The sequence below is a fragment of the Canis lupus genome, chromosome 37 (assembly GCF_003254725.2).
Source record: "Canis lupus dingo isolate Sandy chromosome 37, ASM325472v2, whole genome shotgun sequence".
NCBI classification, from domain to species: Eukaryota; Metazoa; Chordata; class Mammalia; order Carnivora; family Canidae; genus Canis; species Canis lupus.
The window spans coordinates 18,526,432-18,541,805 of NC_064279.1; the positions used below are offsets into that span (position 1 = coordinate 18,526,432).

Consider the following 15,374-nt stretch of genomic DNA (forward strand, 5'->3'; position numbering starts at 1 on the left):
CTTACTTATAGGGAGAAAGAAAGGGAACAGCTGAGGAATCATGCTCTCAATGACAGCTGATGACCTCTGCCCCCACATCTTCCAAGTGTTCCTCATGCTTAACTGTACCATTTGCTGTATAAGATTTTTTAGGTGTTTACCAAAATGCAGGGGAATAGCAGAGAAGGGACAAGTTTATTACTAAAGGTGGCTTATCATATTCTACCTTCTAATTTCTTTGTGTTTTTTTCTTTCAAGATTTGTCACACGTTAATCTGTTTCTTGTTTGATAGTGTAGGTTTGTAGGTTCTTTTGGCTAAGGTAAAATACTTGTTTTATGTTAACTATACTGTAATTAAAGTTAACTTAAATAATAAATAAATAAACAAACAAACAAACAAACAAATAAATAAATATATAAAACTTGTATTTTATTTGGAGAGGCTAGATCTGGTGAATGAGAACAACCAGTATTTCTCCTTCGTTTTACTGGTCCTTTCACAGTCTAACATGGTTAACCACTGACCAGATAACCACAGGGCCTGATTTATTCCACACATATTGACAATCTATTATATTCTAGGTCCTGTTATGATAGGCTTTAGGATTAGCACATAAACAAAACAGATTGGGTTCCTGTTCTCTTGGAGATCAGGGGCTGTAAAAGACAACAATCAACTACATGAAATGATTGCGAATTGTCACAAGGACAGACATACTCATTTATTGCACACTTCACTTTACTGTGCTTCATAGATATTGTGTGTGTGTTTTCTTTATACAAATTGAAGGTTTATGGTAATCCTGTGTCGAGCAAGTCTACTGGTGCCATGTTTTCCAACAGAATTTACTCACTGAATGTCTCTGTGTCATGTTTTCATGATTCTCACAATATTTTTAACGTTTTCATCATTATTATTTTATTTATTATGGTGATCTGTGTTCAGTGATTTTTTAGCAATACAGTATTTTCCAATTACTTTCCAACAAAGTATTTCTCATTTTTTAAAAAACTTAATAGACCGCAGTGGAGCATAAAGATAACTGTCATATGCACCAGGAGACAAAAAAAAATCCATTTGACTCACTTTGTAGTGATGTTTGCTTTATTTTGGTGGTCTGGAACCAAACCAGCAACATCTCTGAGCTATGCCTTTAATACAAAGAAAAGAAACACAGTGCTGTGAAAGTAATAACTTGAGGTAGAGTTTACTCACTTTATATAGGCATTTCAGAGGAGGTCCCATTCAGCTTAGAAAGAGACTCTTTCCTGGTATTTGGCTTATCCTTTCAGATTTCCTGAGAACTTTACTTAGAGAGGAAATAATGATAGTACATAATTTGCAATTGTATGTAATTTAAATGTTAACAAAATGCATTCAAAATGTATAATGAAAGAAAAGTAAAATGTATATACCCTTCAAGTCAGCAATTCCAATTCTTCATAATTAGTAATATTTCTTCACCTTGGTTGCATATTAAAATTACTTGGGGAGATTTTATTAAATACTCATGCCTGGGCTCTACTCCCAGATTCTGGTATAACTAGTCTAGTGGAGGGAGGGGCTAGAGAGCATAGGTAGCAGTATTTTTGAAAGCTCTTCAGATGATTTTAATGTAAAGCCAGATTTGAGAAACACTAACCATAAATACTCACACCTATGAACAGGAGTCTGAACAAGAATGGTACTACAGTATTATTTTTCATAGGAAGATCACAACATGAATGCTTGTCAGTAAAAGTTGGTTAAATTGGACATGGTATGCATGTTTTTTTTCTATACATATACATATACATATACATATACATATACATATATATACATATACATATAATTCTATGGAATAATGAAGTAGCCCACTATATCCCAGTATGGAAAGATCTGTAAGACATGAAAATAGCAAGTTGCAGAATATTATGTATAGTTTGATCCACATGTATAAATATACTCACAAAAATCCATGTAATTCTATACGCATATATGATGCATGTCTGTGTTGGCTACTCCTCAGATACTTGAGAAAGGAGTTATGGGAACTTCAGAAAGACCCAAGCAGAGTGTAGATTTAGGGTCAGTAGGGAAAGACTAGGAAGACTAACTCCTATTATTCCTTGGAACCATGAAGCATGATGTCAAGATTTAGGTTATGAATTGAAAATGATGTCACTATGTTTCCGAAAATGTCCATGGCTAAGTGTGTTGCAGTGGAAAGGTGATATCTGAAAATGGCTTGGGATCTGGAAGGAGAAGGTACAGGGACTCGCTTTCACAATCTTGCTCATTGTTATGCTCTTCCTTTAATAGTACTGTCCCTTCCTTTCCACTTTTTCTCAGTTATGCCCAATTTGTGGATTTCCGGGATACATACTTGACACACACACACACCCTACAAGGACTCACAAGCTCACTGACATACACACACCTTGCAGAGAAACACAGACTCAATGACACACATACACACACACACCCGACAAAGACTCGCAGGCTCACTGATGCACATGCAAGACTCACAGACTGGTTGGCATGTACATGCATAGCGCACACACACACACATCTACATCTTTCTTTGACAACCAAATATAGCACTGGAGAATTAGATTGTGATAACAGCTTCTTATTTATCAAAGGAGATGAGTTTTGAATATGATTGTGATGTGAAAAATAGTAATCTATGTAGATTCACAGCATCTTTCCACAGCATTTGTCAATTTGATGAAAGAGAAAATTTTCTGTGCAGTTTCTGTGAGGAATGCAGTTAAACAACCATGCTGCTCAGGGATTAGTAGGAAGGAAAGTGAGAGCTTTGGGGAGATCACTGTGGGGGACAGAGGTGCTGATGGAGAACCAAGATCGTAGGACAGAGTTAGAAGCTTCCAGGAGTAAATAGAGACATTGAGGACTTGGGCATTTTGAATTACTATAGAGTAAGAGATGGCAGGAAATTGTGATAAAAGTCGTAGTGGACTAAATTCTTGGGGACTTCCTAAATGTTTTAGAGAGAGAGAGAGAGAGAGAGAGAGGTGAATAAAATGTAATCTTCTCTTTGTGCTGGATTTCTTTAATTGTGATAACACACAGGGTTGTGGCTGACACATATTCGATGCTCACAGTTTATGATAAATAGATAATTTTGGAGAATAACATGTAATTGTTTAAATGAGTTTTATCTGAAACCACAAGGAAAAGCAAAATGATTTAAATAAAAAATAAGTGTATCAATTAGCAAGTGAATAACTGGCAACAACTTTTAATAGAAGTTGTGGATTTTTATCTTAACATCAGGGCCATGAGCTGACTTGGAAATACTATTTCTCAGGTATAGGGGGTATCATTGCTGGACTTAGAGTCAGATCTTTCCATAAGCCATGGACAGAGTGTATGGACTGACTCTATGTTCCTATTTTGGTGATAATGCAGTATAGAGAGCCTATTGTAATGTATTGCTATGTTTAGAGCAAGATGTTTTTGTTAAAGATGGATTACGTACTTTAGATATGGGATGGGTGAAAAAATATATAGGAATATATATGATTCTTGAAACAAATATATTAATGCAAATGTGTAGTAAAATTCCCAAGTGACTACTCATCAAATGCCAAGCATTTAGCATATACTAACACCTACCTTGGGTAGAGCCCTGCATACAGATCAGGAATATAACTAAATTAGGTTAAAAAATATTTTTTTTAAAGAGATGAAAAGGGGTGCCTGGGTGACTCAGTGGGTTAAGCATCTAACCCTTGATTTCGGCTCAGGTCATGATCTCAGGGTTGTGAGATTGAGCCCCGCATCAGGCTCACCCTGGGCACGAAAACTGCTTCAGATTCTCTCTCTCCCTCTCCCTCTGCTGTTCTCCCTTATACACTCTTGTGCACACTTGTACGCATTCTCTCTTTAAAAAAAGAGAGAGCGAGAGATGAAATAGCATCCCTGGCCTTAGTGAATTTTAATCAACAAGCAATTATTATCTAGCATGTTCTACACACTCTGCTGAGCATTGCAGATACAGTTGTGAGCAAAAACTTGAGCTTATTGTCTGGTAAGGAAAAAACACTGCTAAATCATTGTCCAAATAAATACCAAATTATAGCTGAGATGAGTGTTTGAGAGAGTATATAAATATGTCTATGAAAACACAGAGTTGGAAAAAACTTGTAGGCATCAGCAAAGTCTTCCCTAAGGAAAGGGTATTTGGTTGTGAACAGGAAGAGAGAGGTTAATAGTTGAGGGGGGAGGGGAGAAACGCAAAGGGAACAGCAGTGCACAAGCCATCCTGATAGGGGTTACCATATACAATAAAAACAAATATTTATGTAAAAATATTAAATTAGAAGATACTTCAATGAGAATACAATTTAAAAGTAGATTGGAAGTGGCTGCATCAATTGTCTTTCCTAGCAAATCAAAAGGACATTTAAAATTTAAAAACTTGACTTCTTGGCTGAGTCTGTGTCTGCAAAATAACTTAGAAATCCCATCTGTCCAGCAGAGTGTAAGCAAACTCAAAAAAATCTTGAGAATACAAAGTGCATAATAGACTTTGCCTGCCTGTCTTCTCATGAGGAAAGGGGAACACAGGTAATATTTCATTTCACAGGGAAGACTTTGAAAAAGAAGAGTATTGGGGGATCCCTGGGTGGCTCAGCGGTTTGGCGCCTGCCTTTGGCCCAGGGCGCGATCCTGGGGTCCCCGGATCGAGTCCCACGTCGGGCTCCCTGCATGGAGCTTGCGTCTCCCTCTGCCTGTGTCTCTGCCTCTCTCTATATATATATGTCTATCATGAAAAAATAAATAAATAAATCTTAAAAAATAAAAAAGAAGAGTATTGACCTCGTGAGAGCCAGAAAATCAGTGAGTGTTCCTCACCACCTACCAACCATTTTGCCCAAGTAACTGAATTTGTTGTGTGTGTTCCTTGTAGATATCATTTCTCAAAAGCATAGACACTTGTTTTGTGTTTCCTCAAATATTAGACTTTGACAGGTGTTTAGTAAAATTTTGTTAATGAGAATAGAATTTGTTGTCATAAATCCCTTATACAGTCCTAAGGAAAAGGGATTGTTGGTTACTTAAGTGGGTTACTACTGGTAAACAATGATTGAAAAATTTGAAGTTCTTCGTATGAAATGTTTTTTTCTTTTGTGATAATCACTTTTCAGTATAATAATCAGCTTAAAAGTTTGTGTCAAATTCCTTTGATATATGTCTCTAGATAAAATAAGAATTAACTTGGATATGTGAAGAATTTGTGTGTGTGTGTGTTTATAGATGGCAAGGTGTTAATAATAGTTACTTTTGAGTGGTAAAATTATAAATGAATTTCTTTTTGCTTATTTATATTTCCTATTTTTCTTCTGTGATTGCAGTTTACTTACCTAATAAAGCAAATAATAAAATAATTTAAAAAGAATAATTTAAAAATACAGTATGCAGAGTTCATGTAAAAGCCTACTTGTTAAGCTTACACTTCAGGTTTAGTTTTTTTTCCCCTCATCACACTTACACAGCTCAGTTCATGTCTGTGTGATAACTATGTGAAAACTTGCCAAAGACAAGCACTTGAAATAAGTGGGTTTTGTATAATTCTGTGCCAGAACAGCTACTTCTCTAGATTTTGGCCCTGAGTTGACATATCCACTATGCTCAATAATTTGCTTACCAAAGCTCTTCTATAACCTGCAATTTATTTTCTTGTCAGAGCTCTATGAATTACAATCCACATTTGGTGGATGTGCTCTATATAAAAAGTGTATCTTCTTATTGACTTTTTCCATTTAACAAATCGAATAAAAAGTAGAATTCATGGTTCTGAATCTTTCAAGTCCTAAAAAAATAGCATTTAATAAACCACACACTATTCCAATCACAATTTGCCCCGTCAGGTATCAGAATGTCTTTGTGATTTATTCAAGTAATGATTACATTGTTCATAAAGCCTAATCTCAGAGCTAAAGCAAGTGGTGAATAGTTGAATTATTCTTCCTTTAGACTATTGACTAGGGAGATTTGGTGAACTTTTGACTAACTATGTGACCATTGACAATTAATTTAGCTTCAGAGAGGCTTAAACACAAAATGAGAGCAGTAAATGGAGTAATATTTAACTTCTCTTTTTACTACAAAGTTCTATGGTTTTTGCTTTTTGAATAATATTAGTATTATTAATGACCATCTCTTGAGGGTTAACATGTATTCTCTCTAACTCTCAGGTAGGTATTATAATTTCCATTTTACAGATTAAAAAAAAAACCTCAGGAAGGTAAAGTAATATGCTAGTTAAACGCAGTAAAAGTGTCAAAAAAACAGAAATAGGACCTGGTTTTGATGCATCTAGAGCCTAAACTCTTAACTATGGCTTTCTATTGCCCAAGCATAGGAAAATTACATATGAAAAACTAAATGTATTATATCTCAGCTCTTCAGGTGTGATTTAATTAAATCTTAGCTTGTGAAAAATGATACAGTTGAAGGTTATGTTTCAGAAAAAGAGAGGCTTTAAGATAGAAAAGGTGGCTAGCAGTGCCGATGGCAGAGACACCTTGGGAATCCAGGGAACCACAAAGTGAAGAAGCACATACAATAGTGACAGGATCATACTCTTGGATTTATTATTCCAGAGAACAACTTACACATATGATCAGTCACCAATGAAATCAGGACCTGTGGAACTCGCAAGATGAACTCCTAATGACAGCTAACAAGTCTGGATTTGGTCTGATTCCCACCTGCATCCCCAGCCTCCCTACACTCCTCCTTTCCCTTTGCAGATCATGCTGGAGTCTCAGTGACTTTCCCTACAAAGGGCCTATCATTGCTGTATCCTCTGCACAGAAACCTTTTTCATACACTGTTCCATGGCATCTCCTAAGATCATTTAGATTTCCATCCAAATGTAACCTCTTCAGAAAGACCTTTTTCAATCATGCAATTTCAAGTAGCCCCTATCCTGGTCATTCTTTAGGCCAGCGTTTGGCTTTAGTGTCCTCATAGCCTTTATAAGTTGTGTGTTTTTACTTTGTTTTTCAATACATTTAGGAAGTGAGCTCCATGAGATGAGGGACTCATCTGTCTGGTGCTATAATGAATCTCAAGCTTATTAATAGTAAGCTTAAAACAATTATCTAGTTATTGAATGGCTGAATGAACAAATGAAAGAATGTTATGGCTTTTGATGTTGGCCAATTATAATTAAATGACCCAAGACACTTTGGAACTTCAAAATTTGATTTTGGAGTATGGCAATGAGTAGGGAATTGACTATTAGAACCCATTCTGAAAAGATGAATGCTTTGGTGTAATTTAGTCAGAGGAAGGAAAAGCGCTGGCTTAAAAGCAATCTTAATTATGTGAAGTATCATAGTAAGAGAATAGTCATCAGCTATTCTTAATATGAGACTAATAGGGATGAGTGAAAGGATTTCTAGTTACAAGTATATAACTTACCAACTGGAGATTATGAGCTACTCGAAAAGTAGTTTGAAATGTTGGAAACTATTTCATCTTTAGAATAGATAGGTGTTTAAGTGCAAGCTTGCTAAAGGACTAGAAGTGGATAATAAAGATAATTTTTAAAATATTTATACTCCTTTCATCACTAAGTTTTTAACCAGCGTTATTTCTTTAACACTTAATAAATCCCATCCTTGTGTAAGTAGGAGACGGGTATTATTTTTCTCCTTCTGCTCTTAGAGTTACCTTGTTAGAGGTCACTCCACTTGCAGGGCGAGCCAGGGCCAGTGCTTAGGAATCCTGTCTTCTGAGAGAGAAGGTGAACCATTTGGAAGTGGAGTGAGCGTGACTCTTTACATGGTTAGTTAGCATGCTGCTTCCCTTGTAGGGGCGGGGGTGTAGGGTTTCTCAAGGAAAGACATTTATAGTGATTAAAATTGCTCAGAGCTTACTTCATTGTGTAATTTTGATACTGTAGTATGTGATTCTGGCAAGAGAGGGGTATGAAAGGGACAGAAAATCCCAGAGGGTGGCACGGCAGGGCATACGGTATTGGTGTTACCTCAAGAAAAGGGGCTGTGGCAGGAAGAGAATGCTCTCGGATTGGTCAGACTTGTTCAGGTCACTTCCTGAGAAGGAGGGCTGCGCGCACAGATGCCCAAGGGCAATGACTGTCCGTCCGGTAGCCCACTATCATTCCATGATATAGAGCAGAGCTCCAAGAACAAAGTGGCAGAAGAGGCTCTGAGAGTTGATATTTTCCTGGGAAAGAAAGTGCAAAGGATCTTCTAGGATAAAAGCATTGAGAACAATTTCTAAATGTGTACATACTTTAAAAGATAGTAATTCCACTCCTAGGTGTACGCCCTACAAAAAGATCTGTATATGCATAAGGATAAACCTCCTTAGTAATGTTATTCATAATAGCACAAAAGTGGAAACGACTCAACTGTCCATCAGCAGTAGAGAGGATAACTGAAGGATGATATATTCAGGCGACAATATATCACACAGCAATAAGAATGGGCAAGATACAGGTACATGCAACAAGATGGATCAATCGCATGTGGTATTGAGTTATAGATCTCAGTTCAAAAGACCGGATATATATGATTCCATTCACATGAAGCTCAAAATTAAGTGAGACTAACTGATGGCATCACCCCTGAGAGGAGGGTGGGCTGGAGATGGAGAGTGAAGGGCCCAGTATTTACGTGAAGGTGTTCACTTTGTGATATTCCAGCAAGCTGTACACTTAAGTTTTTTGCACCCTTCCAATACAAAATTCAGTAAGATGTAATACTGCCCTCCAAAGTAGAATGAATGACATTAAATGGAATCAAAGGGTCAGAGGGGACGCAGTTTTAAGCTTGTTTGAGGCACCCCGGATAGCACGAGTGTAGCTGTCTCCAACTTTGAGGATGGGCAGCAACTGGAGGGACAAGAATAGCCCGGGGCTGACGCTGCATTTGCTTCTTCTAGTCCTGGTCAAGGTTTTCTAATTCAGGCGCAGGAGAGGATCTGTGTCTCCAGGAAGCCACACTGTGGCACGCTAGGCATTCTCTGGGGACCAGCAGTCTTGGTCAGTGCGTTTGGAGGAGTCTAGGGGCAGGGACAGAACAGAGGGCATGTCTGTCCTGCTATAAATCAGCACCGGGACTTAGAAAATGCGAGACACCTGTTCCCCTGTAATTATATATCTCAACGTGAGATTTCTAGCTTTTGAATTGCCCTGTACATTCTTTTATATCAAATAATTGTGGGCTTTTCTGACATGGAGAGAGTTGGGACCATTACAGCTGGGAAGAAAGCACATGGAGTGGCAGCGGCCCTTTGCTCAGCTTGTAATGAACTATTTGTAGTCAAGACCAACTACACGTATCGATTCTCATCAAGTGGGATTCTTTACAGAGTGAAAACATTGTCTGCCCGGGAGGTGGGCCCCATGGGACTGTTGCTGCCATTCTCTTTCAAATGCACAGATTAAACCTCTCATAAAATGCATCCTCTGACACATCCACACTGTATATATTGAAATCCCCTTGGTGCCTTTTTGACAGTTAGGAGTCTCGTAGCTTGGGCGGACCACAGCCTGTGTGCTGGCTGGCAAGGTGATTTTTTTTTCCTTCCCTGGAATCTGTAAAGGAAGAAGTCGATTGCTGTTTGTTGAAATAGTCTGTATATTTCACAAGTTCCATCTCAATAATCTTCTGGAGGCAAGAATGAATTTGGGATTGGAAAGGGCATTACAACATGACTAAATAAATAGCATAAGGTCCCTCAACACCTGGCCAACCAGCAATGTTACAGTGTGATTTTGAGACTTTACATTCCAGTTTCTTTCCTTCGCAAACAGAGTCTGAAAGGTCTTACACAGAGACAGAATTTTAAGTCTGAACACCGAGGGAAACTTGGTCTTAAATCTCGAGAGCAGTCACACAAGCCCTCTGAGAAGTGCCAGAAACTGGCACTAAACTTCCAGCTAAACTTTATTGTCTCGAATAATTGTTAAATCCAATATGCTTTAGGTGTTCCCTACGATTTAGCTTTTCGAGATGTATTCATATTCCTGTATGTTTACCCAGATATAAGACTAGACTCTGCCACTGTGGGTCTATAAAGAAAACCTATAGCGCTGTGCATCGATATTAGAAGTCTAGAAATCCGAGAGATCTTGGGAAAAAGAGAAAGACATTTGGTTGGAGCTTCAAGGAGTGAGGAACCAGCAGGTTCTGAGTGCTCGAGTTTGATGTTTGGTTTGAACTCATTTCCTCTATCAAATTGTAAAGTTTCTTTCAGTGTGAAGAAGAACTATCTGAAGCAGGCCTTGTATGTGAGTCAAATTATTTTTATAGTCTCCTCACAATGATGTGTTTTTCCTAGAATTTTGAAAACACATGGATGACCTCCTACCTCAACTCATGGTATTCTCTTCCTCACACATTGGATTCTTGTCAGTCTGGCCTTCCTCAGTCCATTCATTGTATGGAAGTATCTTTGCACCTCAAGGCCTCTGGATGCACTATTTTCTCTCCCTGGATTGCCCTTTCCACCTTTCTTTCCATGATGGTTTTCTTTCTGTCCTTCAAAGCTTAGCTTAGATGTCGTCTCCATGAAGAGGCCTTACGTCTCATACTATCCAAAGTAGATTCTACTTCCCCTATAACATATTGCAATAATTTATTTACTGGACTCATGGCATTTATAAGAATTTGAAGTATTCATTTACTTGACTTGTACCTCTTGCTTATTACAATGTAAATTCCATGAGGCAGCATTCATGGCTCTCTTGCTTACTGTTGTAGTTATCTAACTTAACACAGCATCTGACATACAGTAGGCTCAATAAGTATTTGTTGAATAAGTGAATTAATAAACTCTTTTATGGTGACATATTTTTCTTTTTACCATACTAGATTTTTCTTGAAGGTGGTATTTTAGAAGTCTCCCACCCCTATGGGGTCTTTATTTTTATTTTATTTTATTTTTAATTTAATTTTTTTTTTTTTAAGATTTTATTTATTTATTCATGAGAGACACACAGAGGCAGAGACATAGGCAGAGGGAGAAGCAGGCTCCCTGCAGGGAACCCAAGGCAGGACTCAATTCCAGGACCCTGGGATCATGACCTGAGCTGAAGGCAGATGCTCAACCACTGAGCCACCCGGGTAACTACCCCCCCACCCCCCCACCCCCCCACCCCCGGCCCCTGCACCAGGTCTTTAAATAAATGATACAACAGAAGTATTCATTACAGTTTTGGAGAAAGGAAGAAAGAGAGTTGCTCTTATTTCCTGTTTCTAACCCTGTATTTGTTATCTATTGCTGCATAACAAATCACCTGAAAACTTAACAGCCTAAAACAACAATAAGCATTTATTATTTCACACAGTTTCTAGGAGTCAGGAACTCAGGACCAGCTTAAATGTATGATTCTTGCTCAGGGACTGTCATCGGGTTGTAAAGATGTCAGTGAGAGTTGCAGTCACCTGTAGACTTGGCTGGAGCTGGAGGATCCATTTCCAATGTGCTCCACTCACCTAGCTGGCTTGTAGAGGCTAGTTTTTGACAGGATGGCTCAATTTCTTGCCAAATGTGAAATACTGACATAATTAATCCTCAATTTATTGACAGGAGGGCTCATAATTCATAATTTTTTCTGTATGATCACTTGAAGGTCTTCACAAAATGGCAGCTGTCTTTCTTTAGAGCAAGTGATCCAAGAGAACAAGCTCAAGCCGCAACATTTGATAAGATCTACCTTTGAGAGTCATGAATTTTCATTCTCCATGTATATTTGTTATTCATGTCAACCCATTAAGTGTGGGAGGGGACTTCATAAAGGTGTGAGTACCAGGAGGCAAGAATCATTGGGGGCCATTTGGAAGCTGGCTTTTACAAGCCTCTTCACAGTTGTGTCCTTTGGTTTCTGGGGTTTTTCATCTTGTTTCTTTTCCTTGGTCAGCCAATAGCCACATCAACCCTCTAATAAAGAGATAGCTCAGGATACAGAGACATTGTAATAGATATCTGCATGCAAGAAAACAATATTGTTTGTGCTTATCAATACCAATTTCTATATGCAAAGAGATCTCCTTAGGCCCATCACTGTGCCTGCATAAGTAACAATATATAGAAGGCTCTTCACAAATACAATTTTTTTGTTTGAATAGAATGAAAAAGCAAACAAAAGGATTGATTCTTTTCCCCTCATGAACCTGAGGGCTGGTTTTGAGCTGTGACTTAGGTATACAATTGCCAGTCTTCAGAATACACTCAATTTTAATCAAAAAGAATTAAACATGCTATTAACTTTTAACTTTCATTGTCTGAGTAGATGCCTATCAGACTCGAAACCCACTCAACACAAACCAGGCAATTTTTTCACTTTTACTCATGGGTAGTTTTATCCCTTTTTTTTCCCTGAGTTAAAAAAAAAAAAAAAAAAGTATTTGCATTTGGTGGAGTTTATTCCAATTATTAAATTTAATGCTGAATACACAGAATGGGTATTTCTAATCCTGTATCTACTTGCCTTAGTCATAATTCATCACCAAAAACTATTCTATAAATGTCATCCCTATGGACACAGCTACTTTAAATTTATATCCTACTTATTTGTAAAATGCTTTGGGGTTTTTAAAAATATCCACACTTGAACCTTTCCTTAAAGGTTCAGAGACTGTAGGATCCAAATTTAGCAGTGGAGCATCAAGTGATATTTTATATCATGAAAATAGCATTCAGGGGATCCCTGGGTGGCTCAGCGGTTTGGCACCTGCCCTTGGCCCAGGGTGCGATCCTGGAGTCCCGGGATTGAGTCCCACGTTGGGCTCCCGGCATGGAGCCTGCTTCTCCCTCTGCCTGTGTCTCTGCCTCTCTCTCTCTTTCTCTATCATAAATAAATAAATAAAATCTTTTTTAAAAATAGCATTCATTGTGATTTTCATTTAAGTGATTTGGTAGTTAGGCTTTGCTGAAGAGAATTTCCCATTTAATATCCCATTTATGGGATAACTACTTTGTAGATTAATTTACCAATATCTAGTGGAGTTGAAGTTGTATATATCCTGTGGCCCAGTAATTCCAGTCCTGGATACATATATTAGGTATATTCAACTACATAGCACAAAAGTGTGCACGGAGCATTGGTATAGTGAAAAATTTGGAAAGTCGAAAAGGTAAAAATACAAATGGATGACAACACAAACCATTAAAAATGTGAAATACTGACATAGTTAATCCAATAGAATACTCCCGAGAAACAAAAATGAATAAAATAGTACATATATCGACATAGATGAATCTCACAAACATTACAGTGAAAGCTAAAAAGCAAATTGTAGAAGCTATACATAACATATTCCATTTGTATAGCTTAAAATGTGCAAAACAGAATTACATATTGTTTATGGCTTGAACAGAATAAAAGTATAATAGTAATGAAAGTGACAAACCCCAGATTTAAGATAGAAATTTTCTTTGTAAGAGGAGAGAGGATGAATTGAATCTGGAGTAGGTAAAGGGATGTAATTATAGTTGTAATGTGTTATTTCTTGTGCTAGATGATGAATGTGTGAGTTTTATTATTTATACTTTGTAGAATATCTTATAATTAGAAATCCAAATGAAGTGCTGAAATCCCCTGAGAACTATAAGCTTGGTTACTTGATGGTAAAAATCAAGATAGAGTTCTAACAACACTCAACTTGTGTGGAAACAACATTTTATGTGATATTTTTTACTGGAGTTTCTCTATCTTCTTATATAGACCTTTGCTGCTTGCAACGTTGACTTCACGTTTTATCCAGGTGATTATTTTGTATAAAATCAAATGTACTCCTCCTTCACTTTCATATCTAAAAGCAAGTTGGTTACATCAGGTCGTTTTTGGCCTGATGTATTTAGCTGTAATGTTTGATTTAGGTATAAACATTTAGCTTTCAAAAATAAAGACCCTAAGAAATAAATATAGGTTCATTAAAGGAAGAATTAGTCTTTTAAGGATTTCTAAACTGCTCCCCTCACATTTTCTAAATAATCTTTAAAATACGGCATTCGACAATTATTTGCTCTTCCGCTCTTTCAGTTTGCCTTTTCGGTGTTGCAAGAGAGTTCAGGAAAAGGAAGAGAGGAAGAGATGAAGGAAGGATGACATGGGTGGCTAACTTCTTTCTGTACGTGATGTGGTTGCTATACTTTTATTCCTAGATAAGTGCTTAGGAGGTTTGCAGGTTAAATTTCTATAAATGCTTTGGAATTTCTCTCACACAGTCTTGGAGCATCAGTCTTCTCCCTTAGTTGGAGAAATACAGGTCTTGAAGCTTGGCACTTGCTAGCGTGGAGTGGCTGTGTAAGTTCCAATAATTATATCTAAATATCTGTGAAATTTAGAAAATGACACCTCAATATTCAGAGTGAAATTTCCAGCAGCCTACCCTTCAGAAATAAGCAAGCAAACAAACAAACAAAAACCTAGGAAATAAGAAAAAACAAATCCCAGATGCAAAGACAGAGTTGTCCCAAGTTTTATTAAAGCATTGGTTCTCAACCTGCGTATTGGAATCACCTGGGAAGTTGTAAACAAACAAACAAAAAACAAAACAAAACGCTGATGCCTGGTCTCCTTCCCAGAGATTCTGACTTATGTGACGTGGATGCAGCCGGAATGTCAAGATTTTAAAGAAACTTCCAGGTGATTCTCGTGTACAGTGAAGTTGATGAACCACTGCATTAAATTATTTGATGTTCTTTTCTGTATCAGGGAAACTGGAAGTGATTCAAAATTTACTGAGTCTTGATTCACATATAGTCCTCACCGCTATTGAATCAGTTTATGCAGATTAAAGGTAACTGGTTAAAGTCTGATTTTATTCAAAGCCAGGCTGGATGCAGACAGTAATGAGAGCTGGCAGCCAGAGTGCAAAGGAGGAGTAATGTCCATTCTTTCCTCTTGTGTGAGTAGAAGCAGAAGCCTGTTAACCGTGTTCCTGGATTAAGCATCTGAGAAATGGTGTCATGGGTACTGAGCAGTGCTTTGGACATAGTGAGCATTTAATACATATTCATGGGGGGAAAAAAGGATGATTAAATGAATAAAAGAAGGAAATGTTGATGGAACACTCAGGAAAGATGTATGCGTGGGAGAATGAAAACCACCCAGTAATCCTACGACACTTCTGAAAGAAAGGGGGTGAAAGTTTCATCTCTCTCTCCTGTTTATTCCCTGGGGCATTTTCTGCAGAAAGGAACTATAGCTCTGGAATGTTGACTCCCCCCTAATCCTAAACAGGAATGGAGCTTGCTGCTCATCCCCGTCCTGGTTTGAGTTCACTCATCATTAGTTCCCTCCCAGGGAGCTAGAAAAGGAAAGCTCTTTCTTCACAGCTGTCCTAAGATCAAGAGGTTCCCAAAATAAAATTAAACGTGAACATTCAAGGACAT

The 15,374-nt window shown here is 37.7% G+C and overlaps 1 protein-coding gene across 3 annotated transcripts in view; it reads left to right on the plus strand.

Annotated features, from left to right (window-relative positions):
• Positions 1-15,374, plus strand: part of CPS1 (carbamoyl-phosphate synthase 1) — a 354,353-nt gene that overhangs the window by 97,267 nt on the left and 241,712 nt on the right. The gene's annotated exons all lie outside the window — the stretch shown is intronic.